Source organism: Ursus americanus, chromosome 29 (genome assembly GCF_024610735.1).
Source record: "Ursus americanus isolate L20-20 chromosome 29, mUrsAme1.1.p, whole genome shotgun sequence".
Taxonomy (NCBI): Eukaryota; Metazoa; Chordata; class Mammalia; order Carnivora; family Ursidae; genus Ursus; species Ursus americanus.
Genome location: NC_142155.1, coordinates 34,378,765 through 34,406,197, shown reverse-complemented (window position 1 = coordinate 34,406,197; position 27,433 = coordinate 34,378,765). Strand labels below are relative to the sequence as shown.

The window sequence follows — 27,433 nt, the reverse complement described above, 5'->3', positions numbered from 1 at the left end:
TCCCAGAACCCAGAGATCATGACTTGAGCTGAAGGCAGAAGCATAACTGACTGAGCCACGTAGGCACCCCTGGTGATCCGGCTTCTTGATCAGGTTATACAAGTGTGTTCAGTTTCTGAAAGTTCATTGAGATGTGCACCTATGCTGAATGCATTTTGTGAATATATATTTAAGCCTCGGATGGAGATTTTTCTTCCCCTCAATCCTCAGTTTCACCCACACACACCTGTTCTAATGCCTCAAACCCCATAATAGCAGGAAGTCAATCACCAATGTCATACGGGAACCTCCTGCCCTGTGCTCAGCACTGTGGAGCATCCACAAACGCCCTCAAAGGGTTTTTGGTCCAGTCTGGAAGTAGATGAACATAAGGGAAACAATTGAGGAAATATCCAGTGTTATAGAGTGAGTAGTTTATGATCCTGTGAGCCAGACAGCCTGGATTTGAATTCCTAACCCACCACTTACCAACAGCATGACCTCGGACAAGTGACTTTACCTCTCCGGGTAGTACCTGAAATATGGAGAGGACCATACATCTACTTACTCACAAGGCTGTTGTAAGGATTACGTTGGATAATTTGTGCAGCAGCATGGGGTAGGTGCTCTGTAAATGTTGGACACTATTCTCATGCATCATGGTGGCAGCCCTGGCTCAGGCTGACTCAGAGTTAAGAAGAGAGGGGATGAGGATAAGGTGGGGAGGGAAGGGTGGCCGAGGAACAGACAACTTGAGTTGGGGAGAGGTTGATAAAAAGGGGGCTTTAGAAAGATCATTTGGAACAGTGGTTCTCAACCAGGGACAATTTTGCCCCCTAGGGGCCATTTAGCATTGTCTGAAGACATTTTTGGTAATCATAACTCCGAGTGCACTATTGTAACTACAAGCACCTAGTAGCTAGAGGTCAGGGAGGATGCTAAGCATCCCACAATGCACAGGGCAGCCCCCATAACAAAGAATCGTCTGGTGCAAAATGTTAGTGGTGCCAAGGTTGAAATTCTTGATCTACAGGATAAAAAGGATTTGGTGGCAAAGGAAAGGCATTCCAGGAGGGAGAAGGGTGTGTTCTGGAAGACCTGATATGAACTGAGGGGAGGTGGCATTGGGGAGTGCCCAGGGTGTCCCTGTTCTGGTCTTTATCCCTCAGGCTACAAGTTCCTCATTCACTTCCCTGATTTCAGAACTTGCTGGGGGTCTAGAAGGTTCATCCTGGACCTGGTTTCTTCGCTGCTCTCAGGAGAGACTTTGATAAAGCAAAGCAGATTCCTCAGTGATTTGTAAGGCCACAAGCATCACATCTGCCCTGGAACCATAACTGAAGGAAATCCCTAAGGTCTAAGGGGCTCATGGGGAGGGACTTGTCCACTGCCGTGCAATGCATCTGGGAAGGCTGGGACTCAACCCTACAGCTCTATCATTGACGTATAGCAAGTTAGGGAAGATGGGATTGTGGATATTGATTAAATAACCTAGAAGGGAAAACATGACATTTTTTAAAAGTCAAAAGGAAAGTTGGCACTGAACTTCAGAAGTGCCCAAGAGAACTGTGTGATTCTCTAGGGGCAAGTATAATTCCAGGCCCTAGAACCATGATTCATAGAAAAGAGGGAACTGACATTGATTAATCAAAAAAGTTCTTGCCTGAAGCAATTTCTCTTTTCCAGGCACTGTTCTAAACACGAGGGGCACAGCACAGAACAACAGAGGCAAAGCAAACCCTCATGGGGCATATATACAACAGGAGGAGAATGATAAAAAATGTATAATGCAATGCCAGGCATTTAATTGAGTGCCTACTATGGGTTGGATGTTATTTATAAATATTCTCAATTTTGCAAGAAACTTTAAGATAGGGGTGCCTGGGTGGCGCAGTCGTTAAGCATCTGCCCTCAGCTCAGGACATGATCCCAGTGTTCTGGGATTGAGCCCCGCATCGGGGTTCCTGCCCAGTGGGGAGCCTGCTTCTCCCTCTCCAGCTCCCCCTCTCTCGCTATCTCTCTCTGTCAAATAAATAAATAAAATATTTTTTAAAAAAAGAAAAGAAAAGAAACTTTAAGATAGAAATTCCTTCCCCCAATTTAAGACAGAGAAATAGGCTGAAAGAAGGTAAAGAACTTCCCCAAGGTAGAATGACTAATAATTGGCAGATTCAAGATTTGAACTCTGGTTGCCAATTCATGATAAAAACACTTATTTAACTTCTAAGGAACATCCTGAACCTGATAAGGAGTATTTACAAATAAAACAAAACCCTACAGCAATCATTACATTTAATGATGAAATAGTGAGTTTCATGCTTTAGATCAGGACAAGAAAATGGATGTCCACTTCAACATTTCAATTCAACATCGCATTAGATGTCCTAGCCAGGGCAACGAGACAAGAAAAAGAAATAAAAGGCTTAAAGATTGGGAAGGTGAAAGTCAAAATATTATATTCATAGATGACACGAAGTTGTACATTTTAAGTCTAAAAGAATCTATAAACTACTAGAATAGGTGTGTCTAGCCAAGTCACTGAATGCAAGTGATAAACTCAGATAAATTATATTTCTTTATACCAGAAACAAAAAATAGAAAATAGGATTATGAAAAGCAATGCAGTAATAGGTGGGTAATACCTAAAAGGCATGTGATTTCTTTTCAAGAGGATAAAATGTTCTAAAATTGATCGTGATGATGGTCACATGTATCTATGAATATACTAACGACCATTGAATTGTACTTTTAATAGGTGAATTGTAGAGTATGTGAAGTATATCTCAATAAAGCTGTTCTTTTAGAAAAAAGATGAAGGTAGGTGTTGCAAAGGCTCTCCTTCCTACACTACCTATCACCAGTACTTAGAAAGATTCCTTATAAAAAATACCATGTAGAGCAGCAGCAAAACTCATCCAATCCCCAGGAACAAATGAAATGAAAAATGTGCAAGACCTCTATACCGAAACTACAGGACATTACTGAGAGAATTTAAGGACCTAAATAAGTGGAGTGATATACCATGTTCAGGAATCAGAGGACTCATAGTTTAATGGTATTGGTTCTCACCAGACTAATACATAGATTCAATACAATTCTTCTCAAAATTCTACCAGGTTTATAGGTTTATGGAAATTGAACTCAGGTAGTTCTGACTCCATGGCCAACTGGAACTGGACACTATAGAAACAAATCTGAGGGTCACAGTATCCCCTATACACGGGGTAACAGGCAGCTATAACTGAAAACCATTAACACCCTCAATTATAAGATCAGGACCCTAGAAAACCCAATTTAGAGTAGAATGAGAAGACAAAATATATTCTCAGTTCAAACAATTACTGTGCTTTCAGTAGACATTAGAGAAAGACCACAATTGACTAAATACATTTTTATTTAAATAGGAATGGTAGAGAAGACTGGGGTTTGTCACCCTCCACAAGTAATATCATTGGAGATATGGCTCCTTGGCTGGGGAGATGGCTCCCTCTCAAAGGGATATAGTATGCAGTAATTTCTCTGGCAAGGACTGGGGGAGTGGGTCAAGAAGTCCCCGGGGCCACACTCCCATGGGTACCAGCTTGCGTAGTGGCATGGCATTGCAGGAAGTTCTTGACCCATCCCAAGATAGCAGCTGGGACTTGCCCTTGGCCCTGGGCTTTGGAGAATTCTGGGAGACTTGAGTCCTGAAAATAATCACTGGAGGAGACAGCTGCTTCTTCCCTGCTGACAAGCTAGGGAGCACCCTAGCTGGGCGGGAAACTGGAGGGGGCCGGGGGTGCAGCACTGCTTTGGTCCTCAGGCTACACCCACAGAGGCAGGGCTCAGGGACATGGTGCACAGAGAAGCAGAACTTATTCCCCAATGAGTGAGGGGGCAGAGCCCTTAGGCTGCCCTCTGCCTCCCATCTTGATCCCTTGGGGTGCCTGGCTTTCCTAAAATGGGGGAAAATTCAGATCAATTGAAGGAGAAATAAAGAAAATGCAAAGACAGAGCCCCCCTCCCCCGTCCCAATACAATACTCACTCTGCCTCTTTCCGAAGGAAGTTGTCTTCCTCCAGGAGTAAGGACTTAGAGATGGATTCTGTAACGGGGTGTCTCTTCATTTTCTCTAAAAAGAAGAGAAATAGAGAAATTGAAAGGTGGGGTGGGAGGGAGCTGGTGACTAGAAATACCAGTGAGTCAGAGGAGTTTGGGGGGAAGGGAGAGGAGGGTGAAGGATAAGGAGAAGTCTGATTCTACAGGGTAGAACCTCCCCCACCCCCTTTCTCCCAACACACACCTCTAGTAGGGGAATCAGTCAGACTTACTCTTTTATACAGTCGGGGCTGGAAACTGAAATGTGAAAGGGGATGAGAGGAAAGATGTAATTGGCAGAGAGGGGGAATTTTCTTTTCCACCTCTTGCAGTGTCTCTTTGAATCCACGGAAGTCCAGGGGACTGAAGGCCCCTGTCCCTACTATGATGTCACTGATGGGTTGCAGCTACTCAGGTCCAAAGACCCCCGTGTTGAGTCACTGAGCTGTGGACCCCAGGTTCTCCTTGGAGCTTGGAAGTTCCTGCCTCTTCCCCCGGTAGTATGCTAACAGCATCAGTTCCAGAAACATGTCAGGCTTCTCTTCACTCTCATTACCATGTGCCCAGCACCGGGGGACCCAACATGGAGAATATGGCACTCTTCCTTATCTCAAGGAGTTTGCAATCTAGTTGGGGAGAAGCACACACTGTGTGAATACCCCTGGTGTGTACCCCCCATATGCTGGATTGACTGTGTTTTTTTTTAAAGATTTTGTTTATTTATTTGATAGAGAGAGAGAGAGTACAAGCAGGGGGAGTGGCAGGCAGAGGGAGAGGGAGAAGCAGACTCCCAGCTGAGCAGGGAGCCCAATGCGGACTCAATCCCAGGATACTGGGATCATGACCTGAGCTGAAGGCAGACGCTTAGCCGACTGAGCCACCCAGGGGCCCCAGGATTGAGTATGTTGACACTAAGAGCTAATAAGGTTGATCTCCACAGGCTGGGGTGTCTGGAAAGCTTTCGGCTGGGGGAGGAAGGGTGGAGTTGGGTTTAAGAGTGGATGAGATCTGGGTGGAGGAACCAGGAAAGAGTAGCAGGAACAAATGCAAAGCAGGATCGGGATCCAAGAGACCAACTTGGCTGGGGCAAGGGAATCACATTTGTGGGAACCAGGCAAAAAGAGGGCTGGAAAAGCAGTGTGGAACACTAGTGGGAGGGTCTTTGGTTCCAAAGTGAGGGTTTAGGGCTTCCTGAAGATAATAGAAAGACCATGGAGATGAGTTAGAGAATTCTATCTGCTAGTGTCCCCACAGGAAACAGATGAAACCCTCGAGTTTGAAGAATTGAAAGAAAATTTGACGGTGTATTAAGTTTCCTAGGGCTTCTGTAACAAATAACCATAAATTGGGTGGCTAAAACATCAGACATTTACTTCTTTCCCAGTTCTGGAAGCCAGAAGTCTGAATTCAAGGTGTCAACAAGGTTAGTTCCTTCTGGAGGCTCTGAGAGAAAACTGTCCTATGCCTCCCTCCTGGCTTCCAGTGGTTGCCTACAATCCTTGGTGTTCCCCTGGCTTGTAGCCGAATCATTCCAATCTCTGCCTGCATCACCATATGGCCTTCTTCCTTGTGTGTCGTCACATGGCCTTCTTACAAGGACACCAGCCAGTGGAGTTAGGGCCAACCCAAATCATTATGACCTCATCTTGACTAATTACATCTGCAAAAACTCTTCCACCAAGCAAGGTCATGTTCTGAAATTCTGGGTGGACATGAATTTGTGGGGAAGACACTATTTAACCCAGCACAAAGGGACTATTATTTACAAAGGTATATATGGACAGATGGGGGAAACCCAAGGGATAGCGCAATGTCCAGGGGCTATAAAAGCAGAGAGATGTAACCACTTCTAAAAGGCAAGGGGAAGGAACAATCAGAAGAACCAGGAGTAGAGTCAGATAGAGAAGGCCACCTTGAGAGGAGCTGTGACCTCTGGTGAAGCCCAAAGCAACCCTGTGGGGAGGGAACCAGGGCAATAGGTGCTCTGCCCTCACTTTGTTCCCTCCCTTGGACCTTTAGTCAGGCTTCCCTTCCAACATGATGCCAGAGGGCATGAAGGCCATGATGCGGCCCTACAGATCATCCACCCAAGGTGGCCAGAAAGGGGTTCTGGAGGAGCAAGTGGAAGATAGCCATTACGTGACATAATGCCAGGAAGGGGTTGACAGTCAGCAAGACACATTGAGAAAAGGCAGATGAAGACCCAGGAAAGGGTAAAGTTCTGGGCAGGGACTGTGGGGTGAGAGTGTCTCCTCAGCCCTCACATCCAATCTTCTTTATATATAGGTAATGTGGTTGCGCTTGAGGCACCCATTTGTGGCAGGACAGGGAGCCTCAGGGGTAAGGGCCCCAGCTCCTGGGAAAGGAAGCGTGATGGGTGACTGAAAATATCTGAGTCCACACGCTGGCCTGGGACCAAATTTAATCATAGTCACATTTGTTGTTGGCAGACTCACAGTTTTTGAAATTTGAATTTGAACACCTTCAGGTGGGGCCTTCTGCTCAGTGTTGCCCTTGGCCTCTCCCATTTCCCATTGTCCCATTCAGGACACACTTAACTCATGTCCGTTACCTGCCCAGACCCTGGAGGCATTTGAGTGTTCAACCTCTACTTGAAAATATAAAGTGGAGAGAGGAAACAGACTAGCTTTTAAGATGAAGCAGAATCCTGGGGCGCCTGGGTGGCACAGCGGGTAAGCGTCTGCCTTCGGCTCAGGGCGTGATCCTGGCGTTATGGGATCGAGCCCCACATCAGGCTCCTCCGCTATGAGCCTGCTTCTTCCTCTCCCACTCCCCCTGCTTGTGTTCCCTCTCTCGCTGGCTATCTCTATCTCTGTCGAATAAATAAGTAAAATCTTTAAAAAAAAAAAAAGATGAAGCAGAATCCTCTGGGAGGCAGTGAGGGGGGATGGGCCCCTGAACATCTGGAAAGACCAGGTGAAGGTATGGGCCAAGTGAAAGGCTGGTGAAAAGACATCTTTAAATGGAAATATTTCCTGGGAAGCCCTCAACTTTTGTTTCTGACACTTCTTTTCTGTCAGGGTACTTAGACAAATTCTCTAATACCTCTGAGCTTCAGTTTTCCTTTCTGTAAATAATGATGCCCAACTTGTAGAGTTGCTGTAAGGAGGAGATGAGATCATTCTCATTGCCAACTATAAAATCAAGGACAATGGAAGTTATTGTCTACTTGCTATCTGCACTTACTCTTCTCCCATTCTCTAATTTTAAATCAATCATTCCACCAAAATGAGGCCAGTCAAGGTCACCAGGGATCGCCACGTGGACAAGTCTAATGACCAGTTCTCAGTCTTCATTGTTACCATCTTATCTGGAACACCTCAGGCTTTCTATCTTCTTGAAATACTCCCTTCATGTTGGCTCTGGGACATCTCACTCTCCTGGTCTTCCTCCTACCTCTTTGGCCATGCCTTTTCAGTCTCTCTTGCAGAATCTTCTTCCTTTTCCTGACCTCTTTCAGAGTCGGTTTCCCAGGGCTTCATCCTTGAGAGCCCCCTGCCCACTATCTATACTCACACCCTTGGTGATTGTAGGAGTTTCCTGGAACTGCTGTGACAAAGTACCACAAACTGGGTGGCTTCAAACAACAGAAGTGTATTTTCTAGCAGTTCTGGAGGCTAGAAGCCTGAAATCAGGGCACATGCTCCCTCCAAAGGCTTGAGGAAAGAATCTTTCCTTGCTTCTCCTAGCCTCTGGTGACTGCCTGCAATCCTTGGTTTGAGCAGTGTAATGCCTATACCTCTGCCTCCATGTTCACATGGCCATCTTCCTCTGTGGGTGTCTGTATCCAAATCTTCCTCTCCTTAAAAGGACACTAGTAATTGGATTAGAGCCCATCCTACCTCAGAAAGATCTCATCTTAAGTTGATTAAACCTGCAAAAACCCAATTTCCAAATAAGATCACATCCATAGTTCATAATGGACATAAATTATAAAGGAATGCTGTTCAACCCAATATAATGGTCTCATGTGGTCTCATGGTTTTGAATGCGATCGACACATTATTGACTCCCTAGTGCATATCTCTAGTCCACACTTGGTTTCTCTTTTCCCACCTCATATCTCCTGCCCTTTCCACACCTCTACTCACATGCCTAACCATTACTTCAGATCTACTGTGTTCTGGATGAAATCTTGCTCCACACCCTTGGTCTTGCTCTTTCTCTGTATATGGCAAAACTTGGCAACCAGTTACTCAAGCCAAAAACTCTGGAGGTTTCCTTGGTTCCTTTCTTTCTCTACACCCCAAATGCAATTCATCAGCAAATTACATAGGCCCTAATTTCAAAATGTATCCAAAGTTCAATCACTTCTCATGACCTGCACCCCTACCATCCTAGTCCAAGCTACCATTCATTGTCGCCAACTACAGAAGCCTCTGTCCTTGTCTTCTACCTCCCTCCTCATTACACTGTCTGCCACCAACTGACAATCTGAATTTATACTCACAAGGATCTGGACTTCTTCCGCTGTCATGTTGAAAGAACTTGCAAAGAGTCATGTCACTCAGCCCTAGCCTTAGGAGAATTCTAAACAAAATTTTAACCTCTCTCAGGGGTTGCTTCTGCTCTCGACGCCATTTGTGGTTTTGGAATTGCTTTATTCATTCATTATCGATTTGCATTTACTGAGTACTTCCTGTGTGCCAGATACCCGCCTAGGCTCGAGGAAAATAAAGATAATTAAGAAATAGTTTCTATTCTGTAAGTGTTCCTAATCTAATAGGAAAATGGACAGGTAAACCACATATGATCTATGCATAGGAGACTCTTGAGCCCTTCTTGAGCCCCAGAGAAAGAGACACCTCAACCAGCCCCTTAGGATCAGAGAAGATGGCTCCAACCCCACACAGGAAAGCACTGTCAGGTTTCCCCTTCTTTCCTCCTGCCATCCCATAGGCACCCAGAGCTTCTTTCAATCCAAACACACCTCTGTCGAGATTATGTTGCTTTCTGTATCTTACCCAGTGCTGAAGATTACCACATATTTCTTGAAACATACCCATTCAAAAAATAATTTTTTTAGGGGCGCCTGGGTGGCTCAGTCGTTAAGCATCTGCCTCCGGCTCAGGGCGTGGTCCCGGGGTCCTGGGATCGAGCCCCACATCTGGCTCCTAAGCTGGGAGCCTGCTTCTTCCTCTCCCACTCCCCCTGCTTGTGTTCCCCCTCTCGCTGGCTGTCTCTCTGTCAAATAAATAAATAAAATCTTTAAAATATATATATATATATTTTTTATTCAGCAAATACTTAGTGAGCCAAAACTCCTGCCTTTATGAAACTTATGTTCTATTGGGAAAGGCAGATCATTAATAAATAAACAAATATAATTTTAGTGTGCCCAATGAAAATAAAAATAAAGCCAGGTAAGGGAATAGAGAATGGTGAGAAGTACTGGTTGTTGTTGTTGTTTTTTAAGACTTTATTTATTTGAGAGAAGAGAGAGAGCATGCAAGCATGAGTGGAGGGGAGGAGCAAAACGAGAGGTGGAGGGAGAAGCAGACTTCCCACTGAGCAGGGTGCCTGACGCAGGGCTCAATCCCAGGATCCTAGATCATGACATGAGCTGAAGGCAGACACTTGACTAAGCCATGCAGGTGCCCCGAGAGATACTCTTTTAGATGGAGTTGTCTATGAAGCCCCTCTGAGAAGGTGACATTTCAGTAGACATCTGCATCAAGGGAAAGGGTGCAGTTTCCTGGGAGAATGATTTTCCAGATAGAACAGGAAGGAATAGCAAGGAGGCCAGTGGGGGTGTGGAGAGGGTGATGGATGTGGTGAGGTAAGAGAATAAGCAAAACTCACACCACAGGAGGCTTTGGGAACCTGGGAGAGGACTTGTACTGTATTTTAAGTGTGAAGAGATTTGAACAAGAGTGACCTGTCCAGCATAGCTTTTAAAGATGGCTCTTTGGACTATAGGGAGGTAAAGATGGAAACTGAGAGACCAGATATCAGGCCCAGTGGTGGTCCAATATTAGGGTGGCTGGACACAATATTAGGGTGCTTGAGCTTCATCCTGAAGGTTTTGGGGCCACTGAATTCTTTTAGCAAGAGTATTTTTTAAAGATTTTATTTATTTATTTGACAGAGATAGAGACAGCCAGCGAGAGAGGGAACACAAGCAGGGGGAGTGGGAGAGGAAGAAGCAGGCTCATAGCAGAGGAGCCTGATATGGGGCTCGATCCCATAACGCCGGGATCACGCCCTGAGCCGAAGGCAGACGCTTAACCGCTGTGCCACCCAGGCGCCCCATCTTTTAGCAAGAGATTGACGTGATTGGGTTTCTGTTTCAACACAATCAGTCAGAGAGCAGGGAGGATGGGTTAGGAGATCAACAGTGGACAGGCCAGGCTACATAATTTGCAGGGCCCAGTGAAAAATGAAAATACAGGAACATTTGTTCAAAAGCAAGTACAAATTTCAAGAAAGTGATAGTAGAGCATTGAACCAAGTGCTGGACCCTCCTAAGTATGGGACCTGTGGGGCACTCATTCACAGAGTCAACTGTGACACTGGAGGCATGAAAGGTTTCCAGATTTCATCCCTTCTGCTCTTGAATATCACCCAAAATGTACAATCAAGCAAGAAACAGAAACCCAACTCCATCTTCAATAGAATTAGGAGACATTTAAATCCTTGAAGCACAATAAGAAACAGAACAGATGGCAGAATGACATATGACCTAGCAAAGAGAAGGAAAGTCAAACCCTATATCTGCAGGAGATATCATGGAGAGGAAAACCTATCGGCCTCAGAAAATTTAGGAATGATTAAAAAATGGGAGGCACCAGCTACCAAAGAAAACCAAAGTGAAGCAGAGGGCTAGACACAGGGATTATTTGAAACCCTGCATAAAAGAGTAATGAGACCATTCTAGAGAGCCACCTACTGCCTACAGTCAGCCAATCACACTTCCCCAAACCTGCAGGAGACCTGATATCTGTTCTGGAGTTATGGTTTGATAAGTGAACCAGGGAGGCTCCAAAATGGGAACATCAAAAGGCCCAGGAAAATCAAACCAGAGTCCATATGGTAATAAGCTCCCTAGGTCCTTCCCCTCTCAGTTCCAGACACCAGCAGCTTGGCTCCCACATAGGAGATGAAAGAAGCCTTCTCCAGAAAAACCAAATGGCCCCAGAGAAAAGACTGGCAAACTCTGACATTTGGAACTCCCAATAAAACAGCCAGCTGGCCACCCGATCAAGACACACCAGTCCACAATCTCATCTATGCACTTCCGATCAGAAATGTCCAAAAATAATCAAATATTTAAAGAAAGACTCAAATACCACAGGAAAAAAAGATAAGGGGGAAAAAGCTCATGGAGAAAAGAAAGAATTGTAGGAAGCAGAACAATTCAAATAAATTTTAATTCATAGTCTCAGAAAGATAACAGAAGATATTGCATCCGTGAAACAAAAACAGGATACAATATTTTAAAAAATAAAAAGGAACAGAGAACAAATTAAAAATAGTCATCAAAATGTAAAAGTCAGTAGTAAGGTTGATGATAAAGTCAATGAAATGTCCTAGAAAGCAGAACAAAAGATAAAATGAGAGATAATAAGAGAGAACAGATGAGAAAATTAAAGGATTAGTCCAGAGGATGAAAACCGACTATGAGAATATAATGAAAGAACTGAAACAGGAAATTGTAGCAGGTTGTATTTCCCAAAGAAGGCTGCAACAACTCCTATCCCACACACTTTTCTCACACCTTGACGTGCCCCCATTAAGAGATGCTATCTGACTCCCTTGGCCTTGAACCTTGAAAGGTCTTTGTGACTGTATTCACCAGTACAGTATGTGACTTCTACAGCTAGGTCATCAAAGGCAACGCTCCTTCTGCTTTGCTTGCTGGAATAATTGCCCCGGTGCCCTGAGCCGCAGTGTCAGCAGTCCTCCGATTGCCCAAAGGCCACCATGCTGTGAGGCAGCCCAAGCTAGGCTATGTAGAGGGATCACACTGGCTACCCTAACAAGAGGGGGGGGTGGGCCCATAAAGCCCCCAGGTGCTCCAGTCCTCACTGTTCCAGCTCCAGCTACCATCGGACTACAATCTCAGGAGAGACAACCACCTAGCTGAGCTTTCCCCAGGTCCATAAGAGGTTATAAAATAATTGTTATGTGTTTAGGTCTTTCCGTTTTGGGGGTGATTTGTTACATAGCAAATAAGAACATGGCCTAAGAGATAACAAAATTTCTCAGATTGAAAGATATGAGTTGACAGAGTAAAACAGGACCACTGAAGGCCTGGATTAATTAATGGAGCCACCCGAGGGCACAGCATGTGAAATTTCAAAACAAAAGGATTCAGTTTAAAAAACAAACAAACTCGTTTTTAATGGTGGGAGTGAGGATTACATAAAGCAGGGCAATAACACAGAACAAATATATCAGTATGGCACTGAACTTTCCAAGGGTAACAACAAACATTACAAATCAATGGATTAATGTCTTTGCATAGAGTAGGCTATACTCTGCTAACAATAAATCCCCAAATTAAAACAGCAGAAGTTTATTTTTTGCTCACACAATAGTCCTGGATGAATGTTCAGGTAATAAGCAGGCTCTCTTCCATGGGACCCAGGCTCCTTCCACATTGTGGCTCAGCCATACCACAGGCTCCCTCTGAACCCTTTTTGTGCCCTGGACCCTTTAGGCTATCTGTGACACCTGGTGACCGCTTCCTAGAATATATTCAAACCCACAAAACAAAACTCATACTAGTAAAAAGCGAACCAATTATGTGGACATATAGCTAACAAAATATAAAAAGACAACCTGGGGACGCCTGGGTGGCATGGGGCGCCTGGGTGGCACAGCGGTTAAGTGTCTGCCTTCGGCTCAGGGCATGATCCCGGCGTTCTGGGATCGAGCCCCACATCAGGCTCCTCCGCTATGAGCCTGCTTCTTCCTCTCCCACTCCCCCTGCTTGTGTTCCCTCTCTCGCTGGCTGTCTTTATCTCTGTCGAATAAATAAATAAAATCTTTAAAAAAAAAAAAAGACAACCTGATAGGGTTATTAATGTATATGTTTCTATATTCATTCAATAGCTAACAAGACAACACATTTAAAGCATAGGTGAGTTAAAGTTACATTTATTCTTTAAAGACATATCAGTGTGAAGACTGACTACAATTGTGGCCTGCATATCAAGGAGAGCTAAGAATTCTTATTTCAGGGGCACCTGAGTGTCTCAGTCAGTTAAGCATTCAACTCTTGATCTCAGCTCAGGTCTTGATCTCAGGGTCATGAGTTCAAGCCCCACATTGGGCTACACGCTGGGTGTGGAGCCTACTTAAAAAAAAATCTTATTTTAAACCACCCCATATTGCCAGCCTTTGACAAACAATGAAAACCACTCACTTACCTCTACATATTAACTGACCAACAACTGCAGGCAGGAATTACTGGAAAGTAGCATAGATATCTGGCTTACCAATATGAGACCATGTGACTTCACCATTTGGTGGCTGAATGCCTCCCCTGCTCAGCGTCGGCCAGTTGTGTTGCATGACTGTCTGTCAACAGGAAGACTGCAATTATGTGCAATCTAGTGGCAGGTCTAATAACTGCTGTAATCCCTGAGTACTGATGAATGTAATGATATTTTGAGATATCTGCAACAACTGTAATGTGATATGAAAATATCCGTGATTTCTACTGGTGACAAAATCGCAGGTACTGCTAATACTACCGTGTTTTGTAAGCTCAATCATAACAGAAAGAAATGTTAAATCTCAATTCACGGTTAGGGAAAATAAAGATATACTTTTCCCATCCAAGTTTATAGAATCCCCTGAACTTCTGGTCCATGGACCCCAGGTTAGGACACTTGCTCTAGAGCCTTCGTTCGTATCTGCAGCCAGCCAGTAGAAAAGGGAAGTACACAGAAGACCATACAAGGAACGTCTTTATGTGCCACACCTGAAACTGGCATACATAATGTCCACTCACATTACACTGGAGAGAATTTCGTGGTCGCACCTCCCAACAAGGAAGACTAGAAAATACAACCTTATTTCTGTGCTTATAAAGAAGAGAGAGAACACGGGGCGCCTGGGTGGCACAGCGGTTAAGCGTCTGCCTTCGGCTCAGGGCGTGATCCCAGCGTTCTGGGTTCGAGCCCCACATCAGGCTCCTCTGCTATGAGCCTGCTTCTTCCTCTCCCACTCCCCTGCTTGTGTTCCCTCTCTCGCTGGCTGTCTCTATCTCTGTCAAATAAATAAATAAAATCTTTAAAAAAAAAAAGAAGAGAGAGAACAAATTTGGGTACCCACCTCGCAGTCTCTTCCACAGGCAGCAGCCTTGTGAGCTCTTTGCCACTCATGGAACACACTAGGTCCCCCTCCAAAGGAGTTAAAGCAAAGCCCTACCCAGCTTCTGCGCTCTGCTATGTCCACGTGCTCTAAGTGACTGCAGCCTTTTTTGTCAAGTCTGATGGAATTTCCCTTGGTCCAAAGACTTAGGTAGGAATTGCATTACACCCTCCAACCCTGCACACGTCCAATATGTAGGGTAATTGTAATGAAAATTAGGAAACATGGGCAGTCCCTGGTCCATAACAATGATGGAACCTGCTGGGATCCCCAGACTTGGCAATGAAGGTCACTTCATGGGAGCCTGGATCTTCCTTCTGGAAGGAACTGTCCATTATATGCCACAGCCCCTGCTCTGCCCTCTGGGAAATTCTCCCCTGTTCATTTATCCTGTGGCCTCACCTGAAGTGGTTGATGGGAGGATTCTCCATTTTGGGGGTGCCAGTATTTTTACAGCCCACTGTTGCTCATGGAAGCTTGGGGATCCAAGTGTTGTTTTAAAGGTTTTTTTAGGCCATATTTGTGGTTTCCTTGGGAATTTAATTTCTTCCTTTAAATAGATTTTTGATCTATTTATTCCCCATTGGTTACATGTGCTAGTAACCGCATTCAAAGTGTCCTACCCATGATTCTTAAATATGTTTCTTGGGTTTTTGCTTCTTTGGCCCCATGCCAATCTCTGCCAAATTAATATCAGCTACCGTAAAGCCATCTGTAGCAAGAGGCTTATTAGGCAATGTCCTTAACCTGACCTTGCCGCAAGGATAACTATCCTCTGTTTAACTGAGATAACTTGTGACTTTATTTGGTCTTCTCTTCTCTTCTGTGGGGTCCAGACACTGTTTCTTCAACCCTTAATCCCTGCTTGCAAACAGAGCAGTGCTTTCCTGACGACAAGCTGTTAAGTGAGGTACTGACCAACGATAAATCCTGCCCGCCTTTATCCCATCTCTTCCATTATAGGTGCAGTCTCAGTAGAATAGTAAATTGTCTCTGGTATTAGTTTTACCAAACACTTTTTACACCAACATAACAAGTATCTCTAGCTCCCCCTCCTGACACATTTTTTAAAATTTATTTATTTTATTAGAGAGATAGAGCATAGTGGGGAGGGGCAAAGGGAGAGAGAGTCTTAAGCAGATTCCATGCTAAGCATAGAGCCCAACACGGGGCTCGATCTCACAACCCTGAGATCATGACCTGAGCCAAAACCAAGAGTTGGACACTTAACCGACTGAGCCACGCAGGCGCACCCCCTTCCCCCTCACCCTATTATATCTGTTTCCTCGCCACTTACCCCTAGCCAATGCTACGTGTTTTAGTTTCTATGAGGATATCACCCCATGCCTAGAATCAATTTCTGTGCTAGTTTAAGGTAGGTCAGACTGCATAACAAATACACTCCTAAATTTCACTGGTTTAAGCAATAAGTGTTTATTTTTAGCTCACACACCTTTCCTGGGTGAGTTGTTCAGGTCAGGACAGTTCTCCATGTGGTGATTCAGGAACTGACACTCTTTTCATCTCATGGCTCTGACAACCCCTAGGATCCCATTTTCATTGTCCCCATCCATCTTGCTGGAAGGGAGAAAAGCATGGAAGAGCAGGTAGAGGAGAGTCTGAATGGGCCAGGTCTGGAGTTTTCATTTCCGTTAAAGAGAACTTAAACTCATGGCCAAGCTTCGTTACCAAGGAGGCTTAGAAATGTAGTCTAACTATGTGCCCAAGATTTTCGTGAACAGCTAGTGGTCTCTGCCATGGTTATTTTCAACCTAGGCTTGTATACCCAGCCGGTTTATCAGTCACATATATGGTTGGTAAAAAGACATTTTCAGATACACAAAATCTAAAAAATACATTTTCCAATGACCCTTTCTCAGAAAGCTACTAAAAGAGGTGTTCCACCAAAAAAGCAATTAAACCAAAAAAGAAGACAACATGGGATCCAGAGAATGGGGATCAACAATTTTGTAGATTTAGAAAGGCTTTAGTCCATATTAGAGCAGAAGTCTGGAGGGCTCCAGGAGAGTTCTTTCCAAGAAAAAAGGAAAGTGAAGCTGATAAATCATATGATGGTGTGACAGGGTGGAAAATTGTAATAAGGTACATCATGTAGAAAGTTGAGGAATGAGGAGGATTCAGTCAGGGTTTCAAAGGGAGCTAATTCCTAAAACGAAATGATCACTAAATTTAACAAAAACAAGTTTTATGATAAAGGAGTTTCAATCATAAAGCACAATTAAGCTCAGCAGTGAGCAATCTTGACATAATCATAAAACTGGAAACAGTGATCATAGACTTAACCAAAAATTAAAATGTAATCAGGAGTGTTTAGAGAAGAGGGTGTACATGAGCTAAACTCCTCATAAGATATTTATTAGTCAGGGTGGGTGAAGCTATTCTACGGTAACAACCCCAGATCTAAGTGGCACAATACAATAGAAGTTCATGTCTTATTCACATTATACTCCTCAAGTGGGTCACCAGTGGAGTTCTGCTCCATATGGTCATTTGGGGGCTCAGTCAACTCACAGCTAGCTACACCACCGGAAACATGAGGTCCCCCAGTTCTGTGGTAGAACAGACAGACCAGAGAAGCATGCATGAGGGTATCCGGTCTCAGAAGTGATACTCGTCACCTCCTCGGACAATTTCATTGGCCACAAACAGTCACATAGCCCCGTCTACCAGAAGGACACTCGGAAGTACAGTCTTCAGTGCTCTGAAGCAGAGGAGCCCTGGTAATGTTCACCAGGGGACGTTTACAAAACAATCTCAAATGAGTGAATCAAGAGACAGTATCGTATGCATAGTATTTCAAAACATGGAAGTAAGTACCAGAACATGTTGAAAAGCTAAAATGAAAAGTGAAAAAGTTTGAGAATGTTGCCTCTGGTGAGCCTGGCAAGCATCCAGCATGGGGAGCGAAGCAGGGCAGTGTACAGGAGACTGCTGGGTCGTGTTGTAAGCTTTTTAGCGTTGTTGGACTTTTTCTTCAACTATCTGCGTGCACTGTTTTTATCAACTTGTATAACCTATTTTTTAAAGTTGCTTGAAAAATAAAGACTGGAGCCAGGGAGACTATCACAAACAAACCCTCTGTAACCCCATCTGGAATCCTAAGTGCAGTCAATGTTGGACAACCAGTCAGCAGATTGCAGAGCCCCCACCCCTCCCTGGTTGCTCCAACGCTAAGGGCATGGCTTGGCAAGCTCCTTCCCTGTGTTGCTTGGAGGAGACTTAAATTTGCTTAGAGAGCCCAGGTGCTCGCTGTCTTCCAGCCTCCGAGCCCTTCTCAGGCTACAGCCCTCTCTTACTAATGTTTGCCTCACATTCCTCCAGCCAAAGGTTCTTCTTGTGAAGGTGAATGCAAAATACTCACTCCAGCTCTTACCTATTAGTAAAAGCCCATTGGTCTAAGGCTTTTCAACTTGGCCTGACAGTTTCTTTAATCTTCTTTTTGCAAACTTCAGTCAAGGTAGGATTCTGACTGATGAGGAGTTTCTACTTCCCCCTTTTGTCCTTCTTCCGTGATCTTCTTACCACCTCTGTCAATGTCCCGGTAACACCAGAGCATTCTGGGAGTCTCGCTATGCCAGCCCTTGGGATGCCTCCTTCTCCCTGGACTCCACGTAATGGCCAGAGAAAGTGTCACTGAAGTACATTTGATCATGGCACCCCTAATAACTCTCATTTGTCTTCTGAGCAAAATATTCTAGGCCCTTTCTAATCTGACCCCATCCTCTTTTCCACCCTCATCCTTCCCTGCTCCCTTGTATCCCCGTGTTCCAGCCTCTTCCTTCTACTTGCTGTTTACAGAACCTGCCAGGAGTCTTGGGCTTCCATCTTGGCTGCTGCTGAGCTCCCTTCCTGGAAAGCTTTTCCCCCCTCTGGGTGCATCTCCCTCAGATTAGGAAGCCTTCCCAGATTCCTGGCAGCTGCAGAGGGAAGGGAAAGCTGCCTATTAGGTTAGAACAGGCGGTACGAGTTCAACACCCACTTAGGGACTCCAGAATTGGGAAAGGCACTCAGTTCTCAGAGGCCTGCTTTCTCAGCTGAGACGTTATGGTTGCTCTGGGTTATCTTTTATATCTCCTTCAGGTCTAATTCTAGCCACCTCCCTTTCCCCCAGCACGAAAATTACCCTGAATTGTAATTTAGTGTTTAAGAGCACAAATTCTGGAGCTAGAGCCAAACAGCCTAGATTCAAACCCTAGCTCTACCACTACTAGCTGTGTGACCTTGAGCAAGTTCCTAAACCTCTCTGTGTTTCATTTTCACACTATTTAATGGGGGATAGTAATAGTAATTGTCTCATTGGACTGTTGTGAGGAATAACTGAGACATACATTACACATGTACATATGCTATGATGCATAATGAGTGCCTCCATAACCACTCTAATAAGACTTTCCTAATTATTATCATTGACTGAGCAGTTTGAGGAACAGGAAGCCATCCGCTCTCTCTTGAAATCCCCAGAGCCTACAGTTTTACCCAGCATGCATAAAATACTCCATCTTTTTTCCCCAATGAAAGGAGAAAATTGGAATAAACTCTGCTTGCATGAGTTGAGTTAGATTTCAAGAGCTTCGCCTAACCCCCTTGAACTGTCTTCCCTTTCAGAGAACCACTCCGCCAAATCAAATCACGTCTGGCCCTCCACTCAGCATTTGAAAGGCTCGAGGAGGCAAGTCGAGGGGGGTATAGCTAGGAGGAGCGGAGCTCGTTTTAAGCTTACGTGGGCTGGTCCCAACCTCTGAGACCTCTACAGGTGTAGAAGTCTGTGAATTTAAGAGACCAGAGAAAACACATCCCTGGAGGCCTGGGAGTGCTTGAACACTGAGCACACCCAGGGACTCTGGGGGGTGGGTCACCCCTCTTTGGGGAGACCCAAGCAGCACTAGCCCTTCCTGAAATGTACAAAAGGCAGGTGACTTCTTTAGTGCAGGCCACTACCCTGAGATGGGGGACACTGGGAAGGGAGAGATGGGGAGGAGAGTCCCTGAACTGCCCGTGGGCAGCCTGGAAGGCACTGCGGGCCAGGCAGCAGGCAGGCAGAGGTGGGCAAAGCTGGAGCTGCTCAGGGCTATAGAAGTCCAGGTCAGAATCAAAGAGAGTGAGTGAGGAGGGCAGAGAGCTGGGGAGTGGGTTGGAGAGGACCCAGGAAAGCAGCGGGAGGGGGCAGCTCTCAGGAAAAGCCGGGGGAGAAGTGAGTGATCCAAACCAAGATGGGTACCTCTACCCACTGTATCTATTGCAGGTTATTTAATAAAGAACTACTAAAGTGACTGCAATTTCTGTGCTAATGTACCAATGCCTCGCAGTTCCACATCTTAACCTCATTGCTGGGGCTCCGGAGGCCCCCTCCCACCCCCGCCTCCCCAGCCCAATGTCCCCCTGCAGCCACTGGGGCGGAGCGTCTCATTTTGCTAGAATGTCATCCATTTATCAAAGGACAGGATTAGCCCCCCTCCTCCACATTCAGAAGGCAGAGCCTTGCTCTTTCTAATTTCAACTTGGCAACAGCTTAGGTTATTAACCTACTGAAATACCCTCCAGGGTCTCCCTCTCACACCATGCTGCTTCCCCCATGTTTTCCCAGCATTCACTCTCTGATTCTCTTTTCCTCTAGGGCTGTGAAACTTAAAGTTTTCCCATCTCCAGATTTTTAGATGTGCATAAAAGACATCCCTCTCCCCACTTCTGTCTGAGGCTAGATGAGGGTTCTGGGGCATTCGCGGTGAGCAGAGGGGCTGAGAGGATGCTCTCTAGGACACAGGGAGTCATGGATGCCACTTGGGATGAGATGTGGGGAGACAAGGAGGGAAGTGGGTGGAGCTCTGAACTGGGAGTCAGGAAACCGGACTCAGGACCTGATTCTGCCACTCACTCAAACTTTGATATGGGGCAAGTCAATTTCTCCTCTCTGGGCTTCAGTTTCCCTATGTCTGAACTGAGAGAAAGGGATAAGAACCAGGGGTTCAAGCACTCAGGAAACCTCAGAGGTCAGGTGGGTTACCTAAATGAGTGAATTAGCTTATGTAAGATAACGAGGTACAGTAGGCAAGTTGGAGGGGATGTGTCCAAATTAAAGGCATTCAAATTTTAGAAATCAAGATTTCACCAACCAAAGTAGATCTGCTGGACAAACTAGGCCCAAGAATCACCAGTTTGTAGCCTTTACAAAGTCCTTTGAGGTCCCTTCCCACTGTAACATTCTACCATATAATCGTCTAACTAGCAGGGCCCATCTTACAAGTGTGTCAAGCAGATAGAGCATGAATCTGGAAAATAGGCCTCCTGCCACCCCCACCCCCAGCCCCTGACATACAACTGAATAACTATCTGAAATTCCTTGAAAAACTGTGGTTAGGTTAAAATATGTCAACAAATCTTTTGACACTCCTCCCTTCAAAAGGAAAAACCTAATTCCCCAACACTTGCTTGCATTGGGCTTAGCAACTTGCTTCTAACTAATAGAATACGTTCGAAGTGACAGTAGGTGAGTCCTGAGACTAAGTCATAAAAGGCATCACGGCTTTCTCTTCCTTCTCCTCTTCCTCTTCCTCTTTTTCCTCCTCCTCTCCCTCTTCCTCTTTCTTCTCTCTCTCTCATCACTCTCTCTGGAGGGAACAAGTTGTCGTGTCATAACACAAAAAGTAGCCCTATGGAGAGGCCAGTGTGGCCAGAACTTGAGCCCCGGCAATGGGGCAGCCTGAGGCAGCCATCTTGGAAGTGGATGCCCCAGCCCCGGTCAAGCCTTCAGATGACTGTCGCCCCAGCCAACACCTTGACTACAACCTCATGAGAGACTCTCAGCCAGAATAAGCCAACTGAGTCACCCAAATTCCTGACTCACAGAAACCATGATATAATAACAATTGTTGTTTTAAGCTGCTAAGTTTTGGGGAAATTTGTTACACAATAATAGGTTATAAGTACCTTAAGAAACAAACTTCCCACTCCACCTTTCCATTTTCCACAGTGAAAGATAAGACAAATCACATTCTTAGGGAGAGCCAAAGGTCATAAATACTTGTGCACCAAAAAGAGTAGAAAAGCAGAAAGGATGCTTCATGAACTGAAGACAAGCTCTGCCGGCTTTATCATCTGCTCAAAAGCAACACTGGAATTACCATAAGTAAATTAATTCTTAGAAACGAGGTGCTGAGCTGTATTATAAACCGTAAATCAACACCACCTAACTCAGATTGTCTGCTGGACACCTGACTTCAGATGGCCTGCTGTCACCTCAACCTTAACCTGTCCCATTCTCAGCCCAGCTTTCCCCCCTGTTTCCATGTGTCAGGGAATAGTGTCATCGTGCATCTCAGGCCCAAGGCAAAGAGCAAGCCACCTTGGGCTCTGACTTTATGACAAACTGTAGCTTTCACCTGAAATATTTCATCAGTTGAATGACAGCAAAGAAAACAGGGAGAGAAGTGGTTCTCTAAATTTTTCAGAGTGTTTCCATTTCTTCAAGGACATGCATATCTGTCTTTCCACATGTTCTAGTTATGTACTACCATATACCAGGCCACCTTAAAACACAGTGATTTAAAATAATTCTCATTCATTTTGTTTATGAATCTTCAATTTACACGAGACTCACCAAGGACATCTCCACTCTGCTTCACAATATCTGGGGTCCTAACCAGAATGATTCATGTGGCTGGAGGCTGGGCAGCTGAAGCTGCCTCATACCAGCCATTTCGTTAAATATTCAGAAACTTTTGCAAGCCATTAGTAGCTCAGAATCAGCCCTAGTGGGACTAGTTACAACCAGAAATCAAAAAACACCATAAACCAGGACACTTTTTTTCAGAGAGCAGGTTTCCTTGTTATGCCCCCACTGTTGGCCATAGACCCAGCAATCAATCTCTCTCTCTTTCTCTCTCTCTCTCTCTCTCACACGTAGCTAGCTTGGGCTTCCTCACAGCATGGGAGTCTCAGGGGAGATAGGCTTTTTACAGGATGGCTGGCTTCCCCCAGAGCAAGCATTCCGAAAGTTCTAATCAGAAGCTGCACAGTTTCTTATGACCTAGCCTTACAAGTCCCAGAATGTCACTTCTCTCACATTCTATTGCTTATGCAAATCACTAAGACCTACCCAGATTCAAGGAAAGAGATTAGACTAAGCCTTTCAATAGGAGGAGTACAAAGAGTATGCAGCCATCTTTAATCTACTGCAGTCTAGTAAGGGAGACAATGGTGTAGCAGAAGGCTAGTGGACCATTCACCAGAAGATCTGAGTCTACCTCCTATCTCTACTTCTTGCTACGTGGGTGCCTTCAGCAGGTCATTTAATTTATTTGAAACTCTTTTTCTTCAGATACTAAACAAAAAGAAAGGAAGGGAAGAAGGGAGATGAAGGGGAAGGAGATGGGGGAGAAAGGGGGGACAATAACCTTTCTCCTGCCTACTTTGCAGGGTTATCATTAGGAGCAAGTAAGATCATTTAATGTACCTATACGTAAATTAACACCATCATTTTCGTATATGTTCTTCAGTTGGGTGACCACATCATTCATAGTTCAAACCAGGACACTTTGCAGACTGAAAGGGAGTACTATTACTAACTACATTACAGGCGGAATCAGGACAGACCTCGGCAAACCACCTTGCATGGTCACCTCACTATAATAAATATGCCAGTTTTCAGAGAAGAAAATGAGTAATGTGAACTGGGTCAGGTTACCCAATGGTGAGCACTTAGTAGAGGAAAAGCAAGAAAACATTCTTGAGGAGAATTTATGAAGTCCAAGATCTAACTAAAAATCTCCAGTGGAATAAGGCAGACTACAAATAGATACATAAAGTACAAGTGAAAGAAAAAAAAGGGGTTTTTTCCTCTAGTTCAAGTCATTTCTCCATATCCGAAGTCAAGTTGCCCATCCAGGTCCGAACTGGTATTCTCACCTCCAGTCTCACCTCTACCCATTTCTCCAGGGTAGTCTCCACCCCCAGAGAATTCTATCGAGAATGCGCAATGTCTTGTATTATCCCCTGGCATAATCCCTTTGATAGCTATTCATCACCTTTGGAAGATACCTTCAACTCCCAGCACATGCAAGCTCGCATGGTCTGGCCCTCCTCCTACCTGTCTCTCCAGCCTCCTCCCCTGCCCCACTCTGACCTCACACTTTATTTACATTCTAGAAATTCCAGAACAACTTTTATCTCCTGGCATGTGGTACTGGAGTTTATACAGTGATACCTCTGTCTTTTAGCCTGGAATGTTCTTTTCTGTTTCCTTTGCCTCTGTAACCACTCAGGAGTCATCTCCTCAAGGAGGCCTTTCTGGATGCCCAAGGCCAGGGACAATGCCCTCCCCTGTGCCTCACTAAGCATCTGCGAACACTTCTGGTCTTGGAATCCTGGAATGGTTAAGAGCACAGACAGGGCTCAGACTCTCTGGGTTCGAATCCCAGCTGATCTTGGGTAAATTATTTAATCAACTTGTGCCTCAGTTCCCCCATCTGTAAAATGGATTTAACAGGACTCACCTCTTGATGCTGTTGTTGTTGTTGTTGTTGTTGTTGTTGTTGTTAAAGTAAGCTCTAGGCCTAATGTGGGCCTCAAACTCACAACCTCAAGATCAAGAGTCACATGCTCTACGGAGTGAGCCAGCCAGGCACCCTGTAAGTGTGTTAATATAATACACATATCACTTAACACAGCGCCCGGCACACATAAAGTACTCAATAAATATCAGTTAACCTCTTCTGACATGCCCTGCATCTGGCACCCAATGACAAAACTGGATCCTAATACACGTTGGCTGAAATGAACCAAGTTTAGGAGCTCTTGAAGTCCTTCAGGGAGACTCTGTGCTCCAGCGGCCAAAGACTAGAAGTCGGAAAGTGGCCAGGAGACGAGAAGAAAGACTCAAAGTTGTAGGGTGGACTAAAGAACAGAGAGATACTGCAACTGGAGTCTTAGGGAATGGGGTGACTTCCCGTGAAGAAAATGGTTTCCCTTTGCCCAAAGCTATGCTCCTCCTCCTTCAAAATCCCTAGGAAAACGCAGCTCTGGTCTCCCGGATCTTCTTGTCACTTCTATGTGTGTGTGTGTCTTTCTCCCTGCCCTGTTCCTCAGGTGGCTCCATCCTGAGATAGGGGCAGCCTCTGAGGTCCAACCTGCAGAACCACATTCGTGCCTAGCCTCACGCCGCCGAGACAAACAAAAAAAAAAAAGTAATAAAGCACCTTGTAATTGTTTTCTCGCTCCAAGTTAGAGGGTTGGAGCTTTCCCCCTCAAATCTCAGCTTCCCCTTCTCTGGCCTTGCATTCCTAAACACACCCAAATTAAGATTTTATGAGCAAACCAAGTTATACATAAAACATTTTTACATTCCGAAACTGACAAAGTGATTTAACTTTGTAAAGGGCACTTAAAGTCTAAGTATTACATTTGCTTCAAGATTTCGTCCAATTTCCACCTAGAAAGAAAGAAAGGATTTTGAACAGCTCCAGAATTACCAGACATTTTGCTGCCGGCCCTTGAAGGATCCTGTCCCGTGAAGGGCGTTCTGGAGTTGGGACAGTCGAGGCTTCACCTTGTCCTTGGTGTCTGGACACCAGAGTTTCCACTACCACCCTCTCCCTACCCTGTGCTGACCTTGGGCAGGACAAGAGGGTGGAAAGAGCTGGGATTGCCTCTGCAGAGTCAAGCTCCCAGAGGCCAACATCTGCCTACTACCAGGGGTTCCAGCTGCTGCCGCCCTCCTTCATGAGGATGACTTGAATGCCTCCTCTCCCTCCGGGCCTCTTGGCAAATGCCTAACTGCCTTACGGGCCCATTGCACCCTGTAAAGTGCTACACTGGGCCAAGGAAGAGTGGGAGAGAAGGCAATCACCCCACCAGGGTCCTACCCTAACCCCGCTTGCAGCCGGTGGGTGGATCCAGAATGGGAAGGTGCTAGCTGGTCTTTGTCTCCCTGTAGATAACAAGAGATGGTCAGAACAGTACCAGCAGGGATTCGGGCTTAAAGTTCCTGATAGTTGGTGGGAGAGATGAAGAGCAAGAGCTTAGAAATAGATGCTTCTAGAGTAGGCACCCTCCGAGATCTTAACATGAGAGGCAGTTTGACCTAACGGCTCAGATTTAGAATCGCTCAGTCCTGGGTTTGAATCCTGACTGTCCTCCTTATGGGCTGTGTCCTTGGGGAAATTTCCTCCCATCTCAAAGTCTCAGTATCCTCATGCGTAAAACGGGGGTAATAGTAATAGTGCCCACACCATGGGTTTATTATGAGGATTAAATATAAAAGGGCTTCACAGACAGCTTGGGCATATAATAAGTGCTCGGGAAGTCTTACAATCACTATTGTCACTCCCAAGGTTTGTGGTCTCTTGGATAAGAAGAATACCAGCCTCTAAGCCAGCACCTGCCTTTCTACCACTCCAGGCAGGTGTCCAGTTCACTCCACCTCACAGATTCCTCAAGAAACTCCTGCAGGACCTCCAGGGGCCACCTCCAGCCCCAGCCCGGACCCCAGGGTCCCCCAGTTAGGGCCTCCACCCTGCCTCCTTGCCCCACCCCACCCTAGCTCAGAGAGTGAGCATTCCGGCCAGAACCCCAAAAACCTATCCACAACTCCCCAGCTCCAAGAAAGGGGGCTCCAACAAGGCAGAGCAGTAATGAGATGGAAGATTTGGGCTAATCCTGAGCCAAATGAGGGTCTAATTCGTGCTGTAAAAATCTGTCAGCTGCTAGTTAACAGCTCCTCTAGCCCCGAGCTTGGGGAGGGGGGGGGGGGGGACTCTGCTTGCAGGAGCATTTGGGCCTGCACCTAGGGTGTTGTTTCTCTCCCTTTTCCTTGTTTTTTCATTTTTGGAATGTGAATATAAACTTTATGGAGGGGCCTGGTCTCTGTTCACACCGGGTGCTAATAGCCCACAGCTGAAAAGCAGAGGTGCAGAGGAAAACCGGGAGATGGAGCCCCCAGAAAGTGAGGGGAACCAGGAAGGGTGGTGGAGGGGCCGGTACAGGGGCCCAGGAGGCGGTGTAAGGATATTTAATATTGAATTTGCTTTTTTTTTTTTTTAATGTGGAAACTTTTAGACACAAACCGGCCCCTGTGTTTAAGACATTAAAACATCTTTAAGCATTTTCTGGTTTGAGTTTGCTCCGCAGCCTCCTGGTTCCTGGAATGTATTTTATTTTTCTTTTAAGTCGGTGAGAGCAGAAAAAGGGGGGTGGCGGGGGGGGGGGAGCGGAGTAGAGTGCATTTTCAACAGATTTTTCTTTTTCTTGTTCCTGGGGTGGGGAAGAGGGCGGAGAAGGAGAGAACAGGGCTCCCTGTGTCTGATCCTTAATCCCCAGGAATCCCACGCGCCCTTTATGGCCGATGCACTTGCTGACACGAGAAACCCAAGTACGCTCCCCGTCCTTGTCAGGGGCGTTGCCCGCGCTCGCTGGGGGCGGGGGGGGGGTGCAGGTTGCCGCACTACACGCTGGGTCTGAAGCCCCGCGGGCTCTGGTTGCAGCGGAGGAGCCGCGCGCCGCCGCAGCCAAGCGCATAGGGCGGGCGCGGTGGGCCGGGTGTCGCTGGGTGCAGGCGGGGCCGGGGGTCACCTTAGGCCCCCAGCGCGCGGGGCCCCGGGCCTCCTCCCCGCCCGGCGCGCGGCAGAATCTCGCCCACTGCCGCTTGGCACCCGGGCCGGCGTTTGCCTCCGCCGCGTGGGCCGGGCGCCACGCGTGGCAGGGATGGTGACTCACGCGGCCCCAAGGCCACGCTGGAACGCGCAAGTGCGGCCAGGGCCCGAGGGGACAGACGGCCGCAATGCCCGCGCGGGCGCCCTTGGCCTCGGGGTGCAGCCCTAAAGCCGAAGCACCAACGACGCTGGCGTCTTGAAGGACGAGGCCCAGAAGCCGCCTTCCCGGGCCGCCGGGTCTGAGCCAGGACTCAGAATTCTGAGTCTGGGCCGAGAAATTGGCTGGGATACCCGCGCAGAAACTTAGCTTTCAGCGAGACGCCCAGGCCAGCAGCGCGGCTGGGACTTAGATGGGGTCTCCAGGCCATGTC

At 46.1% G+C, this 27,433-nt stretch overlaps 1 pseudogene; it reads right to left on the bottom strand.

Moving 5' to 3' along the window:
* Window positions 1-3,371: 3,371 nt before the first annotated feature.
* LOC148107528 (uncharacterized) lies at window positions 3,372-4,085 on the bottom strand (annotated as a pseudogene).
* Window positions 4,086-27,433: the final 23,348 nt, after the last annotated feature.